Genomic DNA, 18,399 nt, shown 5'->3' with positions numbered 1-18,399 from the left:
TAATACAAATCTTTGGCTGTGGTTCTTCAACATTAGCTTTGCAGCAAGGTACATAATCACAACAATACCATCACAATAATCACAAGTAAATAAGTAAAGTAAGTAATGATAAGTAATAAAGTGATAAGTGATGGTAGTCGCACTACAGCAGAATTAAAGTGCAATCAATAGTGTAAGATGCTGTGCAAAGTTCAACAAGATGAAAATGAAAGTGTTCAGGTATTTCTCAAGTAGACAGGTAGTGTGCAATTCCTGTGTCCTAATGTTTTCAACATTAGCATTGCAGCAAGGTACATAATCACAATAATAAGTAAACGAGTAAAGTAAGTAATGATAAGTAATACAGTTTTCTGAGTTTTCTGAGGTTTTCTGAGGTGCTGTGGAGTCATGTGGTGTCTTTTGAGTCATGTGGTGTGGTGTCTTTTGCCTCATCTGAACAGAATTCTCTGATCAAAAAGATACTTCTGTCTTCTGAACAGAGGTGTCAAGTAACGAATACCTTACTTAAGTAGACATTTTGGGTATCTATACTTTACTGGAGTAATTATTTTTCAGCCGACTTTTTACTTCTACTCCATACATTTTCACGCAATTATCTGTACTTTCTACTCCTTACATTTAAAAAATAGCCTCGTTACTCCTATTTCATTTCAGCTTGTTTTCATTACAGCTTTTCATCGTTAAAAAAAACACACACAAAAAAAACTATCCAGATAAGTCGCGCCATCCGGATAGAGTGAATTTGATTGTGGTTGGATGAGAAGTATAAACATTATACCATTCCGACACCCTATTGGTTTGTACGAGATGCATTCCATCTGCTGCACATGACACAAATCACACTCCAGCAAGGAAAGCAGATGTATGTAGCCAAAGATGTCCGTGACCGTGCCAGAGACTCAAAATAACAGCGAAATGTCCCAACCAAGCACCAGCATCAACCAGGTTGATAGCCAGGAAGATCAGCCAACCCTTCTCCATCCCTGGCCGTACCTGGAAGAATTTTTTGAAATGGTTGGATGCAAAAACAACTCCTTTCGAATGCGCTGCAAGCTCTGTGCACCCAAGTACCACGAGCTAATGGCCTTCAAAAACTCACCGTCTAATTTGAAAAAGCATATTGAGGTAAGCTGAAAGTTTGTTATTATCAGTCGACATTTTGTAGTAACCTAGTAACGTACTAATGGTAAATTTGCAATGTTTGCTATGGCTAAGAACATGCCATGGTTTGCTTGCTAGCAGTAGGCTATGATTCAATGTTTCATTTGTAATCCTTCATGTGTTGAGGTCGGAGTTTTACCGTGTTTGTTGCTGTAAAGAGTTAATTATGTTCCCACGGGAGAAGAAATGTGCGCGGTGTGTGCCATTAACAATAATGTTACTTTTCAGTCATGCCAGCAGCTGCTTGTGGTCCTAAAACAGCTTTAAGTGGCAATATTCTGGTCTGCTCAACATAATTGCATAGACCAGTGAAACTGCTCCCTAACTTGTAGTCTGACCTCCATTCATGAACTTCCAGTGTGACATTTAATACAGCGGAAGTCCTAGATAGTCTCAGCTTGTGGTTTGAGAGAAATAATATGAATCTCAATCTGTGCCTGTGCATTCATTTTCTCCACAGAAGAAACACCCCACTCGTCTAGAGAGGTACACGTAACTTTCTTCAACAGCCCTCAAAAGGAAGTCATCCACTGAAGGTTCTTTGACCCCACCCTCCAAACAAACCAAGCTGTGGGAGGCTCGAAGAGTGTCCCAGGCAAGTGTGGATGAAGTAGTCCTCAAATTCATTGTCCAAGGCTTGCACCCACCACACATTGTTCAGCAACAGGGCTTCATTGAGCTTGTGCAACATCTTCAGCCAAATACAAATGTCATGACGCGTAATACTGTTGTTAACAAAGTCACAAAGGCCTCTGTTGAAATGAAAAGAAAACTGAAAGATGCCCTTAGTGAAATTGAGTTCATAGCAACAACAACAGACTGCTGGACGGCACACCGTCTCGGTTTCATTGGTGTCACTGCGCACTGGTTTAACCCCCAGACCAGGGACGTGCCGTCCATATAAGCAGAGTAAGCAGTGCTTACCCAACCAAAAAATAAAAAAAGACCGTGAAAATATTAAAATAAAAGTGCATGTAAACCGTTTGTTTGATTTCATTAAAAGAGTCGTATTTTAGGTCCCAGGGCAGCAGGAGTCATTCATTTTGACGTTGCATTTTTAGCGCCACCTGCAAGAGTAAGCACTCCCTATGTTATGTTGTAACTAGGAAAAGAGTCAAGTGTGGCAGAACCCCAGAACAGACGGACACAAGAGGCAAATAACAATAAAAGGATTTATTAACAAATGGACAAAATAATAAACCTACTCTAACGGGACCTAAGTGGGGGGAATGTGTGGATGCCAGAGAACTAGAAAATGTAAATGAGATGTGAGTGGAACTGTACTCTATGTGTCTGAGTGTGAGTGTCTAGCGTGCAAGAGCTAGTGTGGTGTAGATAAAATCATGTCACGTCTTAAAGGACTTTAGCTCAGCAACCGTAGGTGCCACAGACACGGTTCAGATATTTTCCGACTCGGCTCGGCCCCACCGAGAGACATATGGAACCCTCGACTCGGTGTGGCGCCCCCTGTGGACATAATTTGATAACTTCCCTCCTGAGTCAACTAGAGATCCGAAACTTCGCCACTCCCCCTAAGTGTCTAAGCCACTCCCACTGTGATACAGGCCACACCCACATTGATACAAGCACCTCCCACTTTGATACAAGCCACTCCCCCTAACTGTCTAAGCCACTCCCACTTTGATACAGGACACACCCACTTTGATACAGGCCACTCCCCCTAATTGTCTAAGCCACTCCCACTTTGATACAAGCCACTCCCCCTAACTGTCTAAGCCACACCCACTTTGATACAAGCTCCACCCATTTTGATACAAGCCACTCCCACTTTGATACAAGCTCCACCCACTTTGATACAAGCCACTCCCACTTTGATACAAGCCACTCCCCCTAAGTGTCTAAGCCACTCCCACTTTGATTCAAGCTCCACCCACTTTGATAGAGTGTCTGTGGTTAGAGTGTCTGTAGTTAGAGTGTCTGTGGTTAGAGTGTCTGTGGTTAGAATGTCTGTGGTTAGACTGTCTGTGGTTAGAGTGGTTAGAGTGTCTGTGGTTAGAGTGTTTGTGGTTAGAGTGTCTGTGGTTAGAGTGTCTGTGGTTAGACTGTCTGTGGTTAGAGTGTCTGTGGTTAGAGTGTCTGTGGTTAGTGTGTCTGTGATTAGAGTGTCTGTGGTTAGAGTGTCTGTGGTTAGACTGTCTGTGGTTAGAGTGTCTGTGGTTAGAGTGTCTGTGGTTAGTGTGTCTGTGGTTAGAGTGTCTGTGGTTAGAGTGTCTGTGGTTAGAGTGTCTGTGGTTAGAGTGTCTGTGGTTAGACTGTCTGTGGTTAGAGTGTCTGTGGTTAGTGTGTCTGTGGTTAGAGTGTCTGTGGTTAGTGTGTCTGTGGTTAGAGTGTCTGTGGTTAGAGTGTCTGTGGTTTGAGTGTGTGTTTGTTTGTGTGTCTGAATGTGTGTGAAGTTCAGAATCCGAGAGAGAGTGAGAGAGAGTGAGAGAGTGAGAGAGAGAGAGTGAGAGAGAGTGAGAGAGAAAAAAAAGTGTGTGTGTGTGAGAGAGAGAGTGAGAGAGAGTGTGTGTGTGTGTGTGTGAGAGAGAGAGAGAGAGAGAGTGTGTGTGTGAGAGAGAGAGTGTGTGTGTGTGTGTGTGAGAGAGAGAGAGAGTGTGTGTGTGTGTGAGAGAGAGAGAGAGAGAGCGAGAGCGAGAGAGAGAGAGAGAGAGAGAGAGAGAGAGAGAGAGAGAGAGAGAGAGAGAGAGTGTGAGTGTGTGTGCCTCATTTTAAGTACCCCTGCTCCACTACCCCCGCTATCCCTCACTAAAACCAGGGGTGTAGTGGAGGGTAAACCCAAGTAAACTCAGTTTACCCACCTCTTTAGAATTAGGCTGAGTTAGTCACCTATTTTCTGATCAACTGTATTAATTAATGAGGGGAAACAAGGTTGGTAAACTCTGCACTCAACAGAGTTTACCAATACATACATGTTACGAGGGGGGTCAGCGAAGATGACTCCTCATCGCCTCTGCTGGTCGAAGAGCGACATTACTCCAGCCCTGGACTAATTACGTTATGATTGTCACCTGTGAGTGTTTGTCTGTGTATATAGGTGTGTCCCATTTCCTTGTTCCCTTGTCAGTTGTTCATGTTTGTTGACGTGATGAGAACCCTTGCTTGTCTTATGGAATATACCGTGTCTGCTATTTTGACTACTATGTCCGTTCTGTCCTGGAGGACTTAAATTACCTGTCGCTATTCCCAGGTATTGTGACTGTATTTAGTGTTCGTTATTTTCGTTGTATTTACATTATTCTTGCGGTTAGCTGATGGAGCCTTGATTGCTCTCCTTTTGTTTTGTCGATACGCTAGTTGGTTTTGTATCCGCTATTATTTATGTACTCGCAACTCAGAGCCGTGCTCGCTCCCCTTTACTTTTGGTTCTATATCCGTGCCCTGTTGTGACTGTTCTTTGACTCTCAGTAAAGAGAAACTTATTTTTATCACTGTCTCGACCTCCTTTCATCCGAGCTGCACCGCACATGGATCCAACACAAAGCTACCTCTAGAACTTTATACCAAAACGTAACACATTCATACAAACATACACACTGATTCTGACATCTTCCCGCACACACACAATGCATGCATGATGTATACATGCATACAGACAGTAGATCAGACTTTATGTATACAGACAGTATGTATACAGTATAATTATGTGTATTTTATGTCTTTTTATATGGAATTCAATGTAATTTAACATTCAAGACAATTAAGCAAATACCAGTATTTAAAAATAAATTATCGGTAGAATAATAGAAGGTTTTTACTGTTTTTTAAATTATATATTTTTCTTTTTTAACATGATTTAAAAGTCAATTTAAAGTTTTACAGCAAAAAAACAGAAAGATGCCTTCATTTTATATACAGTAAAATTATGTGTATTTTATGTGATTTTACATAGAATTCAATGTAATTTAACATTCAAGACAATTAAGCAATAGAACAATCCTGTAAAAAAAGGCAATTTATTATTAAATCAATTTACAGATTACAACATGTATTTAATGGTTAATATTTTTAATAAAAGTAGTTTACTGTATTTTTATGGCATTTACATTTAATGTAGAAAAACAAAAGAAATCTGTAAAATAATACAGTGAATGTCTGTGAAATAACTTTTTTTTTTTACAGTGTACCCAGCCCTTCTCCTGACGTACCCAGCCCTCCTCCTGATCTACCCAGCCCTTCTCCTGACGTACCCAGCCCTTCTCCTGATCTACCTAGCCCTTCTCCTGACGTACCCAGCCCTCCTCCTGACGTACCCAGCCCTTCTCCTGATCTACCTAGCCCTTCTCCTGACGTACCCAGCCCTTCTCCTGATCTACCCAGCCCTTCTCCTGATCTACCCAGCCCTCCTCCTGACGTACCCAGCCCTTCTCCTGATCTACCTAGCCCTTCTCCTGACGTACCCAGCCCTTCTCCTGATCTACCTAGCCCTTCTCCTGACGTACCCAGCCCTTCTCCTGACGTACCCAGCCCTTCTCCTGATCTACCCGGCCCTCCTCCTGACGTACCCAGCCCTTCTCCTGACGTACCCAGCCCTTCTCCTGATCTACCCAGCCCTCCTCCTGACGTACCCAGCCCTCCTCCTGATCTACCCAGCCCTTCTCCTGACGTACCCAGTCCTTCTCCTGATCTACCCAGCCCTCCTCCTCCTGATCTACCCAGCCCTTCTTCTCCTGATGTACCCAACCCTTCTTCTAATCTACCCAGCCCTCCTCCTGACGTACCCAGCCCTCCTCCTGATGTACCCAGCCCTCCTCCTGACGTACCCAGCCCTTTTCCTGATCTACCCAGCCCTTCTCCTGATCTACCCAGCCATCCTCCTGATCTACCCAGCCCTTCTCCTGATGTACCCAGCCCTCCTCCTGTCTACCCAGCCCTCCTCCTGATCTACCCAGCCCTCCTCCTGATCTACCCAGCCCTTCTCCTGACGTACCAAGCCCTTCTCCTCCTGACCTACCCACCCCTCCTCCTGACGTACCTAGCCCTTCTCCTGACGTACCTAGCCCTTCTCCTGATCTACCCAGCCCTTCTCCTGACATACCCAGCCCTTCTCCTGATCTACCCAGCCCTCCTCCTAATCTACCCAGCCCTTCTCCTGATCTACCCAGCCCTCCTCCTGACGTACCCGGCCCTCCTCCTGATCTACCCAGCCCTCCTTCTCCTTTTGTACCCAGCCCTTCTCCTGATCTACCCAGCCCTCCTCCTGACGTACCCAGCCCTCCTCCTCCTAATCTACCCAGCCCTTCTCCTGATCTACCCAGCCCTCCTCCTGACGTACCCGGCCCTCCTCCTGATCTACCCAGCCCTCCTTCTCCTTTTGTACCCAGCCCTTCTCCTGATCTACCCAGCCCTCCTCCTGACGTACCCAGCCCTCCTCCTCCTGATCTACCCAGCCCTTCTCCTGATCTACCCAATCCTTCTCCTGACGTACCCAGCCCTTCTCCTGATGTACCCAGCCCTCCTCCTGATCTAACCAGCCATCCTCCTCCTGACGTACGCAGCTCTTCTTCTGATCTACCCAGCCCTCCTCCTGACGTACCCAGCCCTCCTCCTCCTGATCTACCCAGCCCTTCTCCTGATCTACCCAGCCCACCTCCTGATCTACCCAGCCCTTCTCCTGATCTACCCAGCCCTCCTCCTGACGTACCCAGCCCTCCTCCTGATATACCCAGCCCTTCTCCTGATCTACCCAGCCCTTCTCCTTATCTACCCAGCCCTCCTCCTGACGTACCCAGCCCTTCTCCTGACGTACCAAGCCCTTCTCCTCCTGACCTACCCAGTCCTCCTCCTGACGTACCCAGCCCTCCTCCTGACGTACCCAGCCCTTTTCCTGATCTACCCAGCCCTTCTGCTGGTCTACCCAGCCCTTCTCCTGACGTACCCAGCCCTTCTCCTGATCTACCCAGCCCTCCACCTGATGTACCCAGCCCTTCTCCTGATCTACCCAGCCCTCCTCCTGACGTACCCTGCCCTCCTCCTGATATACCCAGCCCTTCTCCTGATCTACCCAGCCCTTCTCCTTATCTACCCAGCCCTCCTCCTGACGTACCCAGCCCTTCTCCTGATGTACCAAGCCCTTCTCCTCCTGACCTACCCAGTCCTCCTCCTGACGTACCCAGCCTTCCTCCTGACGTACCAAGCCCTTTTCCTGATCTACCCAGCCCTTCTGCTGGTCTACCCAGCCCTTCTCCTGACGTACCCAGCCCTTCTCCTGATCTACCCAGCCCTCCACCTGACGTACCCAGCCCTTCTCCTGATCTACCCAGCCCTCCTCCTGACATACCCAGCCCTTCTCCTGATCTACCCAGCCCTTCTCCTTAACTACCCAGCCCTCCTCCTGACGTACCCAGCCCTTCTCCTGACGTACCAAGCCCTTCTCCTCCTGACCTACCCAGTCCTCCTCCTGACGTACCCAGCCCTCCTCCTGACGTACCCAGCCCTTTTCCTGATCTACCCAGCCCTTCTGCTGGTCTACCCAGCCCTTCTCCTGACGTACCCAGCCCTTTTCCTGATCTACCCAGCCCTCCACCTGACGTACCCAGCCCTTCTCCTGATCTACCCAGCCCTCCTCCTGACGTACCCAGCCCTTCTCCTGATCTACCCAGCCCTTTTCCTGACGTACCCAGCCTTCCTCCTGACCTACCAAGCCCTCCTCCTGATGTACCCAGCCCTTCTTCTGATCTGACATACCAAGCCCTTCTCCTCCTGATCTACCCAGCCCTCCTTCTGACGTACCCAGCCCTCCTCCTGACGTACCCTGCCCTTCTCCTGACTTACCAAGCCCTTCTCCTCCTGACCTACCCAGTCCTCCTCCTGACGTACCCAGCCTTTCTCCTGACGTACCCAGCCCTTTTCCTGATCTACCCAGCCCTTCTGCTGGTCTACCCAGCCCTTCTCCTGACGTACCCAGCCCTTCTCCTGATCTACCCAGCCCTCCACCTGACGTACCCAGCGCTTCTCCTGATCTACCCAGCCCTTCAATTGGCGCCGGTTGGGTGGCAGCCAGTTAAACAGCTCAGTCTTACTTCTACTTTTACTTCTACTTTTTTAGCCCTTTTGATCTAACTAATCGCCTTTTTAACGCCTATACGACGTTAGTTGGTGATTCTCTTTTTCAACCTTTTATTTCAAACTTTTATCTTTTATCTTTTTTTTTTTTTTTTTAATTTGTTTTTCAGATTTTATCCCTTTTTCACCCAATTTGGTAGCCAATTTAACCCAACGTAGCATCCAATTATCCCCTGCCTATTGCATAGGATCCGCCACACGACCCCGTGGCCGGCAGTCCCAGAGGAGGCCGCCAGGCAGACTAGGCTGACTGGCTCCTCGAGCCCAGTACCGTTATTCCGGCGCCCAGGGGGCGGTGTTGCGCGACGGATCCTAGTCCAGAAATACTCCTATACCGCCCTCGGAAGCGGACGGCCAATATGCCGCTCGGATACGAACCCCGGCCCCGGTGGGCAGCATGCACTAGCGGCCAGTGCGTAGACCGCTACACCACCGCGGGGCGTATCTTTTATCTTTTAACCGGAGTGCTCAATATGTGCCTGATAAACGGAGGAGTGCGGGTGTATTCCAGAGAGGAGCTCATTGCCTTTAGGAGTCGAGCTGCCGCTCCTCCAACAGGAATGCCCAGCGAAATAAGGACACGCAGACGAGGAACGAGGGCTGGAGCGTTCGTGAGGGCGAGGAGAGACAGACAAGCCAAGAGGACCTACCTGCCGTCTGTTCTTATGGGGAACGTCAGGTCGCTGGTCAACAAGGCTGATGAGCTCTCTGCTCTGATGAAGGGACAGGGGGAATATGGGAAATGTAGCCTGCTATTCCTGACTGAATCCTGGCTGAATCCTGGCATCCCAGACGGAGCGGTAGAGCAAGATGGCTTCACCATGGTCCGAGCGGACAGAACCAGAAACAGCGGTAAGAACAAAGGACGCGGGATCGCTATGTTTGTTAATTCCAAGTGGTGCAAGCCAGGCCATATCACAATCAAAGAGCAAGTCTGCACTCCAGACATAGAACTGTTGGCGCTAGGTTTGAGGCCAGATCTCTGTCCGAGAGAGTTCTCCCATGTTGTGGCAGTGACTGTTTACATTCCCCCAAGCGCGGCCCCGGCGCGCGCAAAATGACGTCAACCATTCCTGCATCGCGGGGATACAGACTGCACACCCAAACGCATTTGTCATTGTGAATGGGGACTTCAACTACGTAAATATGGAAAAGACATTGACGGATTTTACCCAGTATGTCACATGTAAAACAAGGGAGAACAAAATACTAGACAAACTATATGCCAATGTGAAGGGAGCTTACACATCCTCTGCCCTCCCGCCACTAGGGGCATCCGATCACAACATGGTCTGGATGGAACCAACATACACCCCTATCATAAAAAGGCTGCCTATCACCACCAGGACTGTCCAGCAATGGTCAGAAGACGTGGAGGAGGAGCTGAGGGCGTGTTTTGAAACAACCGACTAGGGGATGTTCCAGAGAGTCCACGGGGAGGACATAGATGGTCTGCTAGACTGTGTCACAGACTATATCAAGTTCTGCGAGGAGAGCATCGTCCCCATTAAAAAGGTACGGTGCTTTCCTAACAACAAGCCGTGGATAAATGGGAACATCAAGAACCTTCTGAAAAGGAAGAGGAGGCTGTTTAAGGCAGGGGACACTGAGGGAGCCAGGGCCGCTCAGAAGGAGGTGAAGAAGGAGCTGAGAGCAGCCAAAGAGGAATACAGGAGGAAATTAGAGGGCGGGCTAGTGGCCCACAGCTCCAAGGAGGTGTGGAAGGGTTTCAAGAAGATCACGGGCCACAAGCAGCCACATACTGTGGTGGAGGGGACCCGAGAGCAGGCGGATGACCTGAACTGCTTCTTTAACAGGTTTGACCAACCATCCCCCTGTCACCCCCCACAGCCCCCGACCCTCTCCTCCCCTCTCCAATGTACCGCACCCCTGGCAACAGTAGCCCCCACTCCCCCTGACCCCCTCACACCCCAGCAGCAATTGCCTCCCCTTACCAACACCAGGAGCCAGGGAGCATGCTTCACACCTGGAGACACCCGTACTCACAGCTTTATAACATCTGAGCAGGTGAGAAGGCAGCTCTCCAGGGTGAATGTGAACAAGTCCAGAGGTCCAGACAACATCAACCCCAGGGTTCTGAAGGTGTGTGCTGGAGAGCTGGCGGACACATTCCAACATCTCTTCAGTCTATCTCTAAGACTGAGGAGGGTGCCACAGCTCTGGAAGACCTCTTGCATCGTCCCAGTGCCAAAGAAGGGACGGCCCAGCACCCCAAACGACTACAGACCTGTCGCCCTGACACCACAGGTCATGAAGATCCTGGAGAGGCTAGTGCTGCAACACCTTAAGCCCCAGGTGAAGGACTTCCTGGACCCCCGGCAGTTTGCATACCAGGAGAGCATTGGGGTGGAGGATGCCATCATTTACATGCTGCACAGGGCCTACACACACCTGGAGAGGCCACAGAGCATGGTGAGGACCATGTTCTTCGACTTCTCCAGTGCATTTAACACTATCAAGCCATCACTGCTGGCTGACAAACTAGCAGTGATGTGTGTGGAGGACTCCCTGACGGCTTGGATCCACAACTACCTCACAGACAGACGTCAGTATGTGAGACTGCAGGGCTGTCAGTCTGAGGTGGTGGTGTGCAACACCGGTGCCCCCCAGGGAACGGTTCTGTCACCCTTTCTCTTCACCCTCTATACCTCCGACTTCCAGTTTAGCTCCGACCAGTGCCACCTGCATAAGTTTTCTGATGACTCCTCTATCGTCGGTTACATCACAGACGACAGGGATGAGGAGTACAGGGCCCTGGTGGAGAGCTTTGTGCAGTGGTGCGACACCAACTACCTTTTGCTTAACACCAGCAAAACAAAGGAGTTGGTGGTGGATTTTAGGAGGAAGAGAAGGACCCCAGCCCCCATCACCATCAAGGGGGTGGAAGTCGAGAGGGTGGACTCCTACAGGTACCTGGGAGTACAAATTAATAACAAACTGGACTGGACTGACAACACCGAGGCTCTTCTCAGGAAAGGGCAGAGCAGACTGTTTTTCCTGAGAAGGCTGAGGTCTTTCGGTGTCTGCAACAAGCTGCTGCGAATGTTTTATCAGTCGGTGGTTGCCAGCGTTCTGTTCTTCGCCAGGAGAAGGGCTGGGTAGATCAGGAGGAGGGCTGGGTAGATCAGGAGAAGGGCTGGGTAGATCAGGAGAAGGGCTGGGTACGTCAGGAGAAGGGCTGGGTATTCTCCTGGCATACCAAGCCCTTCTCCTGACGTACCCAGCCCTTCTCCTGATCTACCCAGCCCTTCTCCTGATCTACCCAGCCCTCCTCCTGATTTACCCAGCCCTCCTCCTGACATACCCAGCCCTCCTCCTGATCTACCCAATCCTTCTCCTGACGTACCCAGCCCTTCTCCTGATCTACCCAGCCCTCCTCCTGATCTACCCAGCCCTCCTCCTGACGTACCCAGCCCTTCTCCTGATATACCCAGCCCTCCTCCTGACGTACCCAGCCCTCCTCCTGACATACCCTGCCCTTCTCCTGATCTACCCATCCCTCCTCCTGACATACCCAGCCCTTTTCCTGATCTACCCAGCCCTTCTCCTGATCTACCCAGCCCTCCTCCTGATCTACCCAGCCCTTCTCCTTATGTACCCAGCCCTCCTCCTGTCTACCCAATCCTCCTCCTGATCTACACAGCCCTTCTCTTGACGTACCAAGCCCTTCTCCTCCTGATCTACCCAGCCCTCCTCCTGATTTACACAGCCCTTCTCCTGATCTACCCAGCCCTTCTCCTTATCTACCCAGCCCTCCTCCTGACGTACCCAGACCTTCTCCTGATGTACCCAGCCCTTCTCCTGATCTACCCAGCCCTTCTCCTGACATACCCAGCCCTTCTCCTGACGTACCCAGCCCTTCATCTGACGTACCCTGCCATTCTCCTGATCTACCCAGCCCTCCTTCTCCTGATGTACCCTGCCATCCTCCTGATCTTCCCAGCCCTCCTTCTCCTGATGTACCCAGCCCTTCTCCTGATCTACCCAGCCCTCCTCCTGATCTACCCAGCCCTTCTCCTGATCTACCCAGCCCTCCTCCTGACGTACCCAGCCCTTCTCCTGATCTACCCAACCCTCCTCCTGATCTACCCAGCCCTCCTCCTGACCTACCCAGCCCTCTTCCTGATTTACCCAGCCCTCCACCTGACGTACCCAGCCCTTCTCCTGACGTACCAAGCCCTTCTCCTCCTGATCTACCCAGCCCTTCTCCTGATCTACCCAGCCCTCCTCCTGATCTACCAAGCCCTTCTCCTGATCTACTCAGCCCTTCTCCTGACGTACCAAGCCCTTCTCCTCCTGATCTACCCTTCCCTTCTCCTGACGTACCCAGCCATCCTCCTGACCTACCCAGCCCTTCTCCTGATCTACCCTACCCTTCTCCTGATCTACCCAGCCCTCCTCCTGATCTACCCAGCCCTTCTCCTGATATACCCAAACCTACTCCTAATCTACCCAGCCCTCCTCCTGATCTACCCAGCCCTTCTCCTGACGTACCCAGCCCTCCTCCTAACCTACCCAGCCCTCCTCCTGATGTACCCAGCCCTTCTCCTGATCTACCCAGCTCTTCTCCTGATCTACCCAGCCTTTCTCCTGACGTACCCTGCCATTCTCCTGATCTACCCAGCCCTCATCCTCCTGATATACCCAGCCCTCCTTCTCCTGATCTACCCAGCCCTCTTTCTGATGTACCCAGCCCTTCTCCTTACGTACCAAGCCCTTCTCCTCCTGATCTACCCAGCCCTTCTCCTGATCTACCCAGCCCTTCTCCTGATCTACCCAGCCCTCCTCCTGATCTACCCAGCCCTTCCCCTGATCTACCCAGCCCTTCTCCTGACGTACCAAGCCCTTCTCCTCCTGATCTACCCTGCCCTTCTCCTGACGTACCCAGCCCTCCTCCTGACGTACCCAGACCCTTTCCTGATCTACCCAGCCCTCCTCCTGATCTTCCCAGCCCTTCTCCTGATGTACCCAGCCCTTCTCCTGACGTACCCAGCCCTCCTCTTCCTGATCTACCCAGCCCTTCTCCTGATCTACCCAGCCCTTCTCCTGATCTACCTAGCCCTTCTCCTCCTGATCTACCCAGCCCTCCTCCTGATGTACTCAGCCCTCCTCCTGATCTACCCAGCCCTTCTCCTGATCTACCCAGCCCTTCTCCTGACGTACCCAACCCTCCTCCTGACGTACCCAGCCCTTCTCCTGATCTACCCAGCCCTCCTCTTGACGTACCCAGCCCTTCTCTTGATCTACCCAGCCCTTCTCCTGACGTACCCAGCCCTTCTCCTGATCTACCCAGCCCTTCTCCTGATCTACCCAGCCCTCCTCATGTACCCAGCCGTCCTCCTGACGTACCCAGCCCTTCTCCTGATCTATCCAGCCCTTCTCCTGATCTACCCATTCCTTCTCCTGACGTACCCAGCCCTTCTCCTTATCTACCCAGCCCTCCTCCTGATCTACCCAGCCCTCCTTCTGACGTACCCAGCCCTTCTCCTGACGTACCCAGTCCTTCTCCTGACGTACCCAGCCCTTCTCCTGACGTACCCAGCCCTTCTCCTGATCTACCCAGCCCTCCTCCTGATGTACCCAGCCCTTCTTCATTTTACATTTACATTTACATTTACATTTTTGGCATTTAGCAGACGCCTTATTCCAAAGCGACTTACAATCAATACATTTGAATACTAAGCATGTGAATCAGCAGTCCACCATTCGTTGCAGGAAGAGTACTCTAGCTCGGGCCCGGGGCCACTGATAGAAGGAAAAACCTTCTCCATGTTATCGCCTTCTACTAAAACTTTTTTATTTTTTTATTTTTATTTTTTTATAATACTGGAGAAACTGAGAAACAGTACAAGGGGGGCAATAGAAGTTCTTAGGGACACAGTAGAGGGGAAAGCGGGTGTCTTTAGGAGACGTAGTGGTGAGGGTCAGAAGATGTCTCAGGAGGAGCAGTTAAGATGTAACCTGAAGAGATGGGTCTTCAGTCTACGACGAAAGATGGGTAGTGACTCTGCCGTTCTGACAGCCGTGGGGAGCTCATTCCACCAGCGGGGAGCCAGTGTTGTGAAGAGACGTGATCGGGCAGCCCGACTGCTGTGTAGAGGAGGTGGGGCCAGTCGGCCAGCCGAGGTGGAGGAGCGGAGTGAGCGGGCAGGGGTTTGGGGGGTTACCATTTCCTTCAGGTAGGCAGGGGCTGTCCCTTTAGATGCCTGGTATGCAAGCACCAGGGTCTTGAATCTGATGCGAGCTGCTATCGGGAGCCAGTGCAGGGTGCGAAGGAGAGGGGTGACATGCGAGTATTTGGGGAGGTTGAATACCAGCCGGGCAGCAGCATTCTGGATGAGCTGCAGAGGTCTAATTGCTGAAGCGGGGAGCCCAGCCAGGAGTACATTGCAGTAATCCAGGCGGGAGATGACCAGTGCCTGGGTCAAGAGTTGCGCTGCCTCTCTGGTAAGGAATGGTCGTATCCTTCTGATGTTGTAGAGGAAGAATCTGCAGGAGCGAGCCGTTGCTGCAATGTTCTCCGCACAGGATAGTCGGTTATCCAGGATCACTCCAAGGTTCTTGGCTGTCAGGGAGGGGGTTACAGTAGAGTTCTCCACTGTGATGGAGAAGTCTTGGAGAGGGCAGGCTTTCCCGGGGATGAAGAGGAGCTCGGTCTTGTTAAGATTGAGCTTGAGATGGTGGTCAGCCATCCAAGTTGACCTTCATGACCTTAAGCTGTCCTTGTTATCTCTCCAAGACACACACACACACACATGTGCTGAAGCAACCCGGCGAACACAGGCGTGGCATGAACACACACACACATGCTAACAAAGCTCACAGAAGCAATTACAGAGTGGGGTCCTTCATGTTGGCTGAGAATCATGTTTTTTTCCCCTCTGTCTGTCTGTAGCTTAACAGTGCCTAACATTACTTACCTGGTTACAGCCACCATAGCAACAGTCATGACCAGTGTCTAATTTTACATCGGAACAAACAATTGTAAATGCAGGTGCCATGGGTGTGTATGAAAGTGTGCATCAAATAAATATGAATGCACAATATCAATAGTCATACGCAATGAATGTTCAAATCAGTATCCCTCTGTGTATTGTGTGTGTGTGTGTGTGTCTATTGTGTGTGTGTGCGTGTGTGTGTGCGTGTGTGTGTGTCTATTGTGTGTGTGTGTGTGTGTGTGTGTGTGTGTGAAAGAGAGAAAGAGAAATTCAGAGAGACTGCGAGAATAAGAGTGGGAGCACGGAGACCAATTAAACGTGCTCCTGCCGTGTGATTGGTAGTGAACGCTGGTATGCATCGCAGCTCCCATTTGATCTCCACATCAGGTGGTATTCACATTTGTGTTTCTAAAGAGAACATGAAACGGCGAGCCCCCATTTCTGTTGTTCGCCTCCTTTCATCACAACAAACATCTTTATCATCATCACTCATTACCACTGGATACCTGGCATCACCAACATGATATCCTAATTCACAACAACGTGCTGGTGTGATCATTTGATTATGACCACGATAGACGGTACAGCAGTTGGGAAAAAGTTGACGTGAACACTATTGAAAGAGTAAATTACTTTCAAACCCTAAATATAGAAAGTCCTAATAGTTGCACTCTTTATGTTAAGGTTCTAGTGGGTTCTAGTTGTAATGAATAAGGGTAGGGTTAGGGTTTTGGATCGTCCTCAGAAGAAGTCTGTCTTGTTTCGTACGCGCCGTCATGACTCAAATTAAAAGTTACCCCAACAAATTGAGCTGTGTGACAACGTGCGCAATTCCATCACAGTAATCTGGCTAATTCATAACAGAAACAAACCTAGAGCCATTACAGGGGGAATTAGCCATGGGTAATGGAGGGAGTACATTTGTTAAGCAGTGTTGGGGGGAGAGATTGCAATGATTGTCTTTTTCTCTCAGCCCCTGGCAGCGTGCCCAACATCTGTACAGCGTGGTTGTAAGAGAGTGTGATACCAGGGTATGTAGGGAGGGGATGATGGATTATAGGCATTGCACAGGTACCCATGCAAAACTAATGTGTATATAAGCAGGTGTTAACAGCTGCAGCGGGACACAGAGTGTGAGTGCTTTTGTGTTTGTGTGTGCGTGCGTGCGTGCGTGCGTGCGTGTGTGTGTGTGTGTGTGTGTTAGGAGAACGGAGGGGAAGTGTGAGTGATCATGTGAGTGATCATGTCAGACAGACACACATCTTCTCTGTCTTGGGCTTCAATGTCTGTCGGGTCAAACTGAGATTCCTGCATGTGAATCTGTTCTACAAAATTATATTACTCAGCCACTCTGAATAAACAGTGTTTCAAAGTAAATGACCTGGTAATATCTATGCCGTAAAATGGAGTAAGCCATTTCATATGCGAGAAGCATTCTGTTCATTTATTTGATTGTTAACCTAATGTGGAAACAGGGCTTTTTTGACTGACAGGAATACCAAGAAAATAGATCCACTTCATGATTGGTGGCATCATCTCTCTTATACAAGTAAAGAGTATATATGACAAGATCCAAATTTGGATCAAATGTATTTTGCAAGTGTCCTTTCTTATTGTAAACACATCATTAACAGGGCTAACATCAAGTTTAAAAAACTGTGAAAAAGTACACGGTCAATTTGCCTTCTCTATTTGGAGCTTCTCCTTTAAGCATTCCTGCTTTCAGCTTGTTTGACTCTCCCTCTCCTCTCCCCCTGCCACACATTTCCTCTCTCCTCTCCCTCTCCCCCTGCCTCACATCTCCTCTCTCCTCTCCTCTCCCTCTCCTCTCCCCCTGCCTCACATCTCCTCTCTCCTCTCCCCCTGCCTCACATCTCCTCTCCCTCTCCCCCTGCCTCACATCTCTCTCCTCTCCCTCTCTCCTCTCTCCTCTCTCCCTGCCTCACATCTCCTCTCTCCTCTCCCTCTCCCTCTCGCCCTGCCTCACATCTCCTCTCTCCTCTCCCTCTCCCTCTCCCCCTGCCTCACATCTCCTCTCTCCTCTCCCCCTGCCTCACATCTCCTCTTTCCTCTCCCTCTCCTCTCCCCCTGCCTCACATCTCCTCTCTCCTCTCCCTCTCCCGCTCCCCCTGCCTCACATCTCCTCTCTCCTCTCCCTCTCCCGCTCCCCCTGCCTCACATCTCCTCTCTCCTCTCCCTCTCCCACTCTGCCCCTGCCTCACATCTCCTCTCTCTTCTCCCTCTCCCTCTCCCCCTGCCTCACATCTCCTCTCTCCTCTCCCTCTCCCTCTCTCCCCCTGCCTCACATCTCTCTCCTCTCCCTCTCCCTCTCCCGCTCCCCCTGCCTCACATCTCCTCTGTCCTCTCCCTCTCCCCCTGCCTCAAATCTCTCCCTCTCGCTCTCCCGCTCCCCCTGCCTCACGTCTCCTCTCTCCTCTCCCTCTCCTCTCCCCCTGCCTCACATCTCCTCTCTCCTCTCCGCTATTGATATCTCATGCACAGCTTCTCTGAAAGAACCAGCATTGCCTGTTTATGAAAAATTGATTTCTCTCCCCGTCCCCATCGCCACGGTGATAGACAGCTTACCCCGCAGTTCTCCTTATCACATCTCCTCTCTCCTCTCCCCCTGCCTCACATCTCCTCTCTCCTCTCCTCTCTCCTCTCCCCCTGCCTCACATCTCCTCTCTCCTCTCCCCCTGCCTCACATCTCCTCTCCCTCTCCCTCTCCCCCTGCCTCACATCTCTCTCCTCTCCCTCTCTCCTCTCTCCTCTCTCCCTGCCTCACATCTCCTCTCTCCTCTCCCTCTCCCTCTCGCCCTGCCTCACATCTCCTCTCTCCTCTCCCTCTCCCTCTCCCCCTGCCTCACATCTCCTCTCTCCTCTCACTCTCCTCTCCCCCTGCCTCACATCTCCTCTTTCCTCTCCCTCTCCTCTCCCCCTGCCTCACATCTCCTCTCTCCTCTCCCTCTCCCGCTCCCCCTGCCTCACATCTCCTCTCTCCTCTCCCTCTCCCGCTCCCCCTGCCTCACATCTCCTCTCTCCTCTCCCTCTCCCTCTCTCCCCCTGCCTCACATCTCCTCTCTCCTCTCCTTCTCCCTCTCCCGCTCCCCCTGCCTCACATCTCCTCTCTCCTCTCCCTCTCCCTCTCCCGCTCCCCCTGCCTCACATTTCCTCTCTCCTCTCCCTCTCCCTCTCC

The sequence above is a fragment of the Nansenia antarctica genome (genome assembly GCF_963989245.1).
Source record: "Nansenia antarctica genome assembly, chromosome: 4".
Lineage (NCBI taxonomy): Eukaryota > Metazoa > Chordata > Actinopteri > Argentiniformes > Microstomatidae > Nansenia > Nansenia antarctica.
Note: the sequence above shows the minus strand (reverse complement) of the source record.